We start from the raw sequence: 9,205 nt of genomic DNA on the forward strand, positions 1-9,205 counted from the left end.
TGGAAGTATGAGCAGCTTTCTTCTATGAGGGATACTGATAGCCTTAAGTGGATGACACAAATGCTACAAACAAATTGGAATCCATATTTCTTTATGATGTTGTAACAAATGTGATGATTCATATCAGGCTTACGGTCACCAGACTTAGAGCTTTTCAGATAATACAAGTCATAAACAAGCAGCTGACCAACATAAATCAATTCATGATATTCATTATTAGTTAGGGAATGCTAAAGATATGGGGGTAAATCACTATGCTGATTGAGAAAAGAGCTTAATATGCATTCATTCACTGTTTCAGTTCTTCAAGTTCATATGTTCTGTTAGCCAGGCCTTTTAAAAATAAAAATGTTTTTGTCTCTTTTTTGCCTGCTTGCTCTGCAACATAAAAAGTAAATATGTGTACACAGGTTCACACAAATTCACACAGAAATAGCTCATAAAAAAGTATTGTTGTGCCAAGAGAAGTACTTCCTACGGATAGTGATCTCCATAAGAGGCATATTAATAGGTGGCTTTGAAAATTAATTTAATTTGTATAAAATTATCTGTGATATGAAAATACATATTTGGAGCTTAATTTTAAGGTGATTATATCTCCTGGATAATTATCTCATCCTAATAAGGCAGAAAAGCAATCCAATTTTAGTTTATTCGGAACTACAAACTGTGATTTTTTTCAACTGTTTACTTTTATTTTTCTGTGCATATTGACTTAACTTAGTAATTAATTCTGGTCATTACTAGTTATTATGAGTTGTACAGTCAGATTTATGTTTTTATCTCTAAGAATTAAAATGTTGACAAGAACAAGTAAAGGAGATAATGAAAAACAATCCTTCCTCACAATATACAATTGGAGAAAGCAAGAATAATATTTCCTAATAATTATATTGATAATTTATGATTTCTACATCAAGAAAATAATAATTTAAAAAATACCAAATAAAAAATAAAAAATACCAAATAGAAAGATCTGAGTTAAAAATTGTTTTAATTTTTACTTATAAAACAGCTGAAAACTGAAAAATTAAGTATGTGGTATATGATCACAAAAATTTTACTTCAGAATGTCAAAGCTATACACAGGTACATAAAAATCTATATAATCTTAGGCATCTAAATGAATGAGTCTATAAATACATGTAGATATATTACTAGATAGATAATTATATTGAAATTAAATGATGTAAGCAATTGTATGTGAAGTAAATACAAAACTCAAAATTATATTTTATTCAGTTAGTCCAGGAAAAGTACTTTCATTGCCAAACAAAGGATCCAAATTTGAGATGTTCTGAGCTTTAAATGCCATCTGTGCTTTTGGTTATATCAGATGATTAAGTCACCTTGGTAACTAAGATCGGAAACATTTTCCCATTATGAAAAAGGAAGGAATGCAATTATAAGCTGATGCTAAATAGATATTCACAGTTTATAATTGTGAATACAGAACATAAATATTTATATATAAATGAATGAGAAAAATAAGTCACATGGCATCTCTTTTTGTAGTATATTTTCAAAAAGATAAGTGCATTTTTACCTGAACTTGAAACCTAACTGTACTCCGACAATGTTACAAATTATTCTATACACTAGTTGAGTCTAGCTAGTATTTCAAACTGCTGTGCTTCATTTGAATTGTGAAAGAGACTCTGGACTATGAACTATTTAACTCTATTGATTAAAAATATTTTCATAAACTTGATACACATACTTATAGCATACAGATTAGTTTTAAGATTCTTGACATTTATGACAAGATCTTTTTAAGCTTCATGAAACTTAAGACCATTCAGATTAATATATATGTATATATGTAATTTATAAATTTATGTAGTTTAAATTTTATTAACTTATTCACACACATATATCTACATTATCCCATGAATTATCCCATGAAGAATCTTATTCCCATTATATCTACATATATTTCCATGTATTCGAATAAGTAAATAATTTTTACATTTTTTCACAAAAATCACACCCTAGTTGAGTATTAGCATAAAGTACACAAAATATTTTTCTATTTTAAAGTAGAATCATAGTTGTTTTTTTAATTAATTAATTAATTAAAAATTTCCATCTCCTCCCCTGTGTTTTAAGGGATTCCCTAGTGTATGGATGTGTTATCTTTGCATCTGATTCTAAATCTTATGCCTTTAACTTGCTCTTTCTTTGTTTCCAATTCTGATGGGTTTGGCTTTGTTTTAAATTATTATGTTACATATTACTTATAATTATCGCTTAGAAGCCTGCCAGCTTTGTAATGAGAAACAGAAAGGGGGCATACACAGTCGGGAAGGGCGATAGGTAAGAGGAGATGAGAGTAGTAGAGGGAAAGAAACCATGTTTAGAATATTATCTAAAAATATATTTTCAATAATAGAAAAATTAAATAAAAATAATAAAATATCTAGTTATAATTATAAAGTCAGAGTTACTAAGATTTTTAAAGTACTTACATGTTATAAGTATAAGTTTATTAATAAATCTATGCCGTCCTATAATATATATATTACATTCATCATTTATTTATTCTAAAATATATGTGTATAAATGTATGTATATATTAAAAATACTGGTAAATTTTATTTTATTGTATTCCGAACCTCTCCATGTTGTGTGCATATATGTATTTTTATACATGTATACATGCATTTTTTTCTAGAATTTAAAATATGTATGTCAAACTAAATTATCTCAGCTAGTCTCAAATTTTAGATTCCTATTACAGGAATGAATCCAGAAATTATTTCTGAAACAGAGTACCATGTGTACTTTTGAATCCTTTTTATGACTAATAATTATTTGGCTGCAATTTGCACAGGAAAAAGTACAAAATTACTGTGTAGTGGGAAGCGACTATCATTTGCTTACTGTCACAAAAAAAGTGACACAAGAGTTAGAAGATAGAGTGAAAATTCTTTGCACATTATGCCAAAGAGGTAATAAAGAGGCCTGTGTCTAGATTCATTTCTTTAAGGATTTTTATATTTTCTCTTAATGCACAGAATTTGTCAGTGTGTGTACAAAATACCCAGGTTTTGTTGATTGTTGCTGAAAAGGGGTTGAGTATAAAAGTCAAAGAATCCTAAGCTGACTCCTTGAAGCTTCCAGCTATATTTCTTTTTTTATAAAGGGCAAACTTACGGAACAGGAACAAAAAGTCCAACCTCAGGTGTGTAATGCTGGAACAAGAGAGAGAAAAAGTGCGAGCCCTGGGTGGGCCAGGGTTGACTCTGGGTACCCAAAAGGCCACACCCTAACCCGATCCAGCCTCTTCAAGGTCATTGGTCAGAGGAGGTTCCCATCACCTACCCCTTTTGTCTAAATAAGAGAGTTCCAAACCTAATACAAAACTATATACACTAAGAAGAAATATCAAATATAAAATAGGATTACAACCAGTATACTGAATTTGATAATATCTTGCTATCTAATCCTTTGGCATATTATTTCTCCATTTGTTTTATTTCTTCCACCTGTGATTTTCTGTTACAAACATGAAATCTTGTCGGAGAGAGCAAAGCATAGCTCCCCTCCAAGTGTGGTTTCTGAGATGCAAGAATCAGTTCCCTCCAGGCAACCAACCCAGTAGCAGCTACATGAGATTGTTACTTGAGTGCCAAAAAGATAACATCTTATGTGACCCGAGGACTGCTTCTATGAGATCCGCATATGCATTTTCCAACACTTACAGATTATTCTGATTGCAGCAATTCTACTAGTATACTTGTTCTTCATGTTCTTTTTCTCCTTCCACACTAGTGCCTTATGAAAATATGAATGTGCTGTACAATAATATGAGTCTTCCTTATCTGATAGAATGGGCATGCATTAGATCTGTAAAGCAGGTCACGAGAAAAAAATACCTGACTCCGAAAGAATTAGGGAAATGTGGAAAAATATAGAAATTGTTCTTTGCCTTATTATAAAATTTGGCAAAAGAATAATACTTAAAGAGAAAGGAACTTGGCTATGATGAATAAAGTTTCTGAAGAACCCAAGGCTTGGGGGCTGACTGCCTATGGCCCTATAAATCAAAATGATATGTATTGGAATTGTGAGGAACAGCTAAGGGAAAGGTACGGCAATGGAGTAAAACCGACCAAACTATGCTGCTGTAAACTGCAAGCAATTAACCTCTGGGGTGATTGCTCACCCCAGAAAGCTCAGAAGTTGTTTTATAATTAATTAAACTAAGAATCAAGAATATAGTAGCTGGCATGGGGATTGGGACCTGGGAATATATGATGATTAATGGTGATGCTCTGATTTCAAAGAATCTTTGTACTTTTGTGAACTGCTTTGCCCATGTAATGATTATCCTGTGACAAGAAAAAAGAATATTTTCCTTGTGTAAAATTTACAATAAAGACTGAGGTTTTCAGTTCAGGGTAGAAGAAGAACCTTTCCTGCAACCGATAGTCAATCAGCTTGCATCAGAATCCTGTGTTCATGTACTCACTTCGCCTTCCAGACATCCCAGATTCGAGACCCACTTCTCTGCTGAGGCTGTTCCCTGGTGAAATTCTACAGTAACTTATTATGTTAGCTCTTAGTGCTATGAGTTTGCATCTGAGAACTACCTTCTTTATGTCCTATATATTTGTGTATGCTTTGTTTTCATTTTCATTCAATTATCAAGTCTATGATTGCTAATTACCCATGTTTATAAAGAATGAATGAATACTCTTTTACTATCAAATATTATTCCATTTGAAGGGTACTCAGCATCTTGTCTCTGCATTTGCCTCCTAATATTTGCATTTCCTCCAAATTTGAACACATTACGTTGCTAAAATATGTTTTGTATCAATATAAACATTTATTTCGTTTCATAGAATTTCTGGAAATGATAGAAGTGAATATATAAAATTTCAAGAAAATGTATAGATAGCTTCCTATTTAAAACACTAAAGGAAATATGCCAGGTCAATAGGGAGATTTTTGAATACTATTTTGTCTGTTGAGATTTTTATTTTGTCCAAATATATGCTCAGTTTTGACAAGAGTTTTTGGCTGAAAAAAAGGTACATTCTTCTGTGTTAGGGTAAAATGTTCTATAAATATCTGTTACAGATAATGGTTCATTTGTTTAGCGACATTATTTAGGCTCAAGATTTCTCAATTCAGTTTTTTTAATAACCTACATTTTGATGAAATTTGAATGCTATAGTCACCTAATTTTACTTTATGGAAGTCAGTATGTGATTTAAACTGTAGTAGTATATCTTTTATGATCTCGTGTGTCCATATGTTTGGTGAAAGGTTTTAAGAATTGAAGTATTTTCTTCGTGGATTTTTCCTTGGATATATTGGAAACTTCCTTATCTCTTCCCATTCAGTTTTGGTCTGAAGTATATCTTATATGTTACTTGCTCTTTTTCCATTGCAGCTTTTAATATTATTATTTATTTTGGACATAATGTTTTCATGACTATGTGTCAGGGAGATATTTTTTGTATTGTCCAGTATATTTGCTGTTCTATATGATTCTTGTACCTTCATAGGCATATCTTCCTTTTAGTTAGGGAAATTTTCTCAATGATATCATTGTAAATATTTAGTGAGTTTTGACCTCAGTTTCTTCTCCTTCTGTTTTTTTATTATTCAGGGACTTGGCTTTTCATGGTGACTCAGATTTCCTGGCTGTTTTGTGCCAGAGTTTTCTTAGAAATAACATTTACTTTGGCCTGAGTATCCATTTATTCTCTCTTGTCTTCAGTGCCTGAAATATTCTATTCCATCTCTTATTATTATTAATAAGTTCCTTTTTTAGTTTCAATTTTTTATTTCTATTCTTTCCATAATTTTGGAATTTTTTCTTGATTCTATTTCTACTTTCATGTACTGAACAACTTTCTTTAATCCTATTCTTCATTTTTGTTTTCATAGATTTCACTAATGGATTTTTTAATATGCTCTTTAAAGTAATAGAACATATTAAAAAGAGCTATTTTGAAGTACATGACTTATTTTTCAACTGTATTGGATTTCTCAATATCAACTGTAGTAAGGTTGCTGGGTTCTAATAGTGAAATAATATTCTGGCTGTTGATGATGTTTTTATGCTGACATTTAGGTATCTGGGCTTGGGTTGATTATATTGTATGTGCTTTGTTCTGTTCTTTTCTTTGATTGTTTGATTTTTTTTTTTTTTGAGATTTTGGTTTTTATTCCATCTGGTAGTTAGTAATATGTAGTGGCTGTGGGTTACTTGGTATGGACTGATTCTGAGTTCCTGACATTTGTGATCACATGAAGTACTAGAACTTCTTTCTAGGTAGTGGAAGCTGATTGGAAAAAGAATGGGATAGGATGGATGTAGGAGAGGTTCCACAAGATAGAGAGAAAATGTTAAATTTGACATGAGGATTTATGGATTTTGCAGGGATGAAGAAAGAAAGAAATGCTGGTCTGGGAATAAGAATATGGGATTGGAATGGAAGACTCCATACCAGATTTCGTGGCTACCAGGGCCAGCACGTTTTCAAGGAAACAGTTGTTTCAGTTTTGGAGGCTAAGCCTGAAAGATGATGTGAAAGGAAAAAGGTATGGTAGAATATTTGTTTATATCCCTAAGAATGAGGGCAGACAAGAAGAAAGTGGAAAGTCATGGAAAAGACTGAGGAATGTGAATAGGAGAATTGGAAGGAGAAACTTGCCTACCTGATTACCTGGCTATCTTGTCCAGTGGGTTTCCATGGAGAGACTGCCTCATGTGTTCTGGAGTGAGACAAAGGGATGGAGTAGGAACTGAAGACTAGAAGGTCTGCTTCGTTCCTAAGAGTTGAGGCAGAGAAGAATGCTCTCCACAGCAATTTCATTCTTTTGCAGGCATGAGAGCCGACTTCTTTGAGATTTGGCAAATTTAGAAGACTGACTAAAATATCCAGTCTCTTGAACTCAACACTACCAGATTATTTGCATTTCCTTGGTAGACACAATTGTTGGACTAGCTGGACCACAGATTGTAAATGATTCTAATAAATCCCCCTCCATTATATGCATTATATAATTCGATAAGTTTTTGTCCCTCAGAGAACCCTAACCATTACAAGGACCAATCAAATCCCCACCACACTTATTACTACACCCACTCACTTCCAGACAGTATTAATCTTGTATCCAGAAGCAGCATCACTCCTTCTGAGCAAAATTCTGATTCATTTTTACACTTATGTGCAAAGCCTTAGTTCCTTAACTGGAAATATTTTTACCCATATCTTAACTCAAACTATATGAAGAAATATGTTGAGTCATCAACTTTTTACTGTCAGATACTCCCAACATCATGTAGTCTTCAAAGTAAAGGTCTACTACAATAAAAATAAACACTCAATGAGTAAGATTGGCTCTTTATTGTGCTTTCTATATCTTCTATAAAAGAACACACCTGCCTCAACTGGTTTCTCAGATAAATTTCCCATATTGAGTTTTGTGATTTCACCCCACGCATAGACTGAAATTATTTAGATATTCAACTACAATTTTCCAGGCAATTTTTGAAGCAGACTTCCTCTGGACTTTGATTTGGTCATGGTAAAGGGTCTAACAGATAAATATCAACACAGAGTTTATAGAAAACAGGTGAGTTTTACTGGCTGTGATTAAAGTCTGGACAGTAAAACTTTCTTAATGAAGCACATCAAAAAAAAATTCCCATGACCTAATACTTTCTATTGTTTTTATAATTTATGCCATGTCCATGGGCAATCCATGGGAAGTTAATCATATTAGTAATTTAATGAAGAAGTAAATCATAAAAGTCACATTTATTTTAAAGACCAGATAATATGACAGATGGCCAGAATTAAAAAACTCAGTTATGATCTCTAGTGTGGATGGCAGTAGTCAATTGCATGTTGATATTTAAATATAAATATAATGCATTAAATTCAAACAAAATTTGAAAATAAATTCTTCAGTTACATTACTTTAATAGCTTTAAATATTTAATAGAAAATTATGCCCATCATTACTGAAGTATTATTATCAAAGATTTGTTAAGAACAAGAATTATCTTTTTTTTTTTACAGCATTGTCTACATGGTTTAATGCATAAAGAACTATTGAAGGGTAAAGCTTATCAATTTTAAAACAATCCTGATACATGTAATATATATGAGTGTACAGACAAAAGTGAGAAAGAGAGAAGAAAATAAGTAAAAATTATTAGGATAAGGTCAGAATGAATAATCTGAAATAAAATTCAAAATCCTTAGGAAACTAACATGGAACGCAAGTATTAAGAAAAGAAAGTACATGTTGTTGAGAATGTGGAATAACGGGAACATTCCTCCATTGCTGGTGGAAGTACAAATTTCTGCAGTCACTTTGGAAAGCCTAACTTAATTTTACTAATCAGTTTTCTACTTTTCTGTATAGAAAAGTCCATCAGTTACATATTTTCTACCAAACACAAAAGCCAGCAGTAATACCTTGGGGCAGTCAAGGACAATGATAATAATTAAACTAATTAAGATTAACATTTAACAGAATCTACTTAATTATGTCATAAATTATAACTTTATATAACATTGGCTTAACAATGATAAATTACTGTCCCCAAAGCAATTCTGCATAAATATCTGTCTCCAAAATGGTAGGTTAAGACTTACTCCTTCCTTTTTACCAACACAGAGGATAAATAGTAAATGATATGACAAAATTAAATAGACCCATTAACACATATTTCTTAAAGCTGGTATAAAAAGAATGAATTTAAGTATGTGTTCTTATATTCAAACATATCTACATCCTCAACTCTTATCAAGAAAACTGCTATTTGCAAGGATGGAAACTATTACAGAAAGCTTCAGCCAGTCAACCTGTAGAGTTGTGGAAACCAGTTCCAAAAGATACATTTACAAAACAGCTTCTACACCTAAAGATCTGGAAGCATTATGGATTAGGGATTTAAAAGATTATAACTTTTAAAGACAGTTGATAAGGGAGTTTGCTGAGAGATTGTGTCTCATAGACATTTAACAAGCTACACACTTGAGGTTTCATCAACCTAACTGCCTAAATATGAGCTGAATGAGGAAAACATTAGACATGCTAATATCGACAATGAAAGAGTATGAGACGTCAATATAATAAAAAGAATTAAAGGTAAATATGTAATATTGAGTATAGAGAAATAGTCTTTTCCAAGAAATAGAATCACAATTGATTATTCAAATTAACATCC

General features: G+C 31.8%; 1 long non-coding RNA gene across 1 annotated transcript in view; it reads left to right on the top strand.

The window, feature by feature from the left end:
• The first annotated feature begins 6,405 nt into the window (after positions 1–6,405).
• LOC126511999 (uncharacterized) overlaps positions 6,406–9,205 on the top strand; it is a 5,201-nt gene continuing 2,401 nt past the window's right edge. The window contains exon 1 of the long non-coding RNA XR_007594868.1: positions 6,406–6,561. This is a non-coding gene — a long non-coding RNA (uncharacterized lncRNA). The remainder of the gene's footprint in view (positions 6,562–9,205) is intronic.

The sequence above is a fragment of the Alexandromys fortis genome, unplaced genomic scaffold, assembly GCF_014885135.2.
Source record: "Alexandromys fortis isolate MF-2015 unplaced genomic scaffold, M_Fortis_MF-2015_v1.1 scaffold_113, whole genome shotgun sequence".
NCBI lineage: Eukaryota > Metazoa > Chordata > Mammalia > Rodentia > Cricetidae > Alexandromys > Alexandromys fortis.